The sequence below is a fragment of the Mycetomoellerius zeteki genome, unplaced genomic scaffold, assembly GCF_001594055.1.
Source record: "Mycetomoellerius zeteki isolate Tzet28-1 unplaced genomic scaffold, Tzet1.0 scaffold358, whole genome shotgun sequence".
Classification (NCBI taxonomy): domain Eukaryota; kingdom Metazoa; phylum Arthropoda; class Insecta; order Hymenoptera; family Formicidae; genus Mycetomoellerius; species Mycetomoellerius zeteki.
In genome coordinates, this window is record NW_017257347.1 from 1 (window position 1) to 2,114 (window position 2,114).

A 2,114-nucleotide genomic window follows, 5' to 3' on the forward strand; every position below is an offset into this window, starting at 1 on the left:
TATATCCATATTGAAATCTATTCAATACAGATAGCATTTATCTTGTCGTAGTAAACCAAATTGTTGCTTCATTTATGTAAATTGTACGAAATCGATGAAACATATGATAATAAAAATTGTTTATTGATTTAAAAAGTTTAATGAATATTTATCTTTGAAACTTTTTTTTTAATTTTTTGGATTCTATTCTGAAATCAAAGAGTCATTAATAATTTTCAGTGACTTCTAATTAAAAATTTGATGTTTAGAATAATTGTTTTTCTTCGTATTTAGTATACAAATTTATTAAATTTGTATTGCTTGCTTTTGACATTTACATTTTTAACATTATAGAATTACAAGTACATTTTAGTGATTAATTATTATATGCAAAGGCTTCATCGCTGTCCCTCGCGTCAGATGAATGCCTGTAATTGCGTATTTGTACAGATGGAAAGTCGAAATTATTTTCATCGTGAAGAGTTATTCCTCGTCGATTTTCGTAAAGTCCATTCGCAAAATCTAGTTTGATGATTCTTGTCTCTTTAGAGATTCTTGTACAGGATCGGAATTAATCCCGGGTTTTCTCGTCTGCAGTTATTGGAAGTAATAATTTTGTCAATGAGTCAATGACAATTGCTATATATTTTAAAATCACGTTACGAAATTAATTCAATGGTATATTTTAGCTTACAATTTTCGTCACTTTTTTGTTTTATTAAATGTTCTCCTACTAGTAATGATAATGTTAGTAATAGTACTGTCTTAATAACAATAGGGGGGGAATTTAGTATTATATAATTAATATGGATATACATATAATGATTCTTTAATTGCTTAAGTCCAAATTATTAAGCAAATAAATTTAAATTTTATACAAATAATTTTCTGAATTTTCGATGATTCCTCTAACAAAAATATGGTTACGAATGTATATATTTAATTTTCTAACTGTTACTTTAAAATGATTTTTAGATATTGGACATCCCGCCATTCCAGAATATTAATCATAATTATTAATTTATATATATATATATACATACTTTTCTATGATAAGATACATGCAGATATTATGAGATTATATGTAACAATTTTTAATTTTTGTCGATGGATTTAATTAAAAGTGTGTGATTACAAAAAATTCGAGGTAAGTCGGATGGGTACCCTCATATTAGCGGGATAATAATAATTCAAATTTTTAGAAGCTGCAGAAAAATAAGAAATTGTTAAATTCTATATAATAAATTTTTCAGTATAAAGGTTCTTTAAAATCCCGTTATTATCGGGTTCGCCTTATCTTGAACAGTTGGTACCCGAGGAACTTCTGTACCCATACATATAAAAAATTATAATAAAGCATGTATTTTATTATTATTAAATATATTCCTTCGTAACCACTATTCCATAAGGAAATCATTCTATCCGTTTATTTTTAATAAGAGATGATTTTTGGTAATGTGTGGCAGAACATATTTTCTCGCCAATTTTAATATTATATTGAAAATTTGATAAAAATGGTAATTGTAATTGACGTGCTACCAAAATTATTACTATCGTAAGTAGTTTGAAAGATTCGGGATTCACATCCTCCTGTAACAAGATCACTGGTATTTGACGGATTGCTTAACTTTTCTTTGCAAATGAATCTTGTGAATTTGACGTAGAATCGGAATACATTCGCTCTCCACTATGAAGATCGTTCTTCTTTGTATCGGATACTAACCAGCGTACCACAAGGCGGAGGGACTTTAATATGATGAAATTATTGAGATAGTTATCTTGAACGCGATGAAAGTGCTGTTATAAATATATTAATGACTTTTTATCGCGATATTATTAAGTTTTATATTCGCAAATTAATAATTAATAGTAAATACGATCTAATTGTTGTTAGTATTTCATTCCGCTTTTCTCAATATTTCATTAAAGTTTAGAAAAACTTGTGTTATCGTATGTATTTTCGATGTTTTCGTATAATCCCGCATTAATAAATTTTGTTAATTATGCTCCTATAATATAATTTTATTATATTTCGAACAGCACTTATATAATTGTACATTGTATTGTAAACAATTATTATTGTATTACTGAATGTATAAAGGATTACAATAAAAGATAATATTAAAAAAGTTATG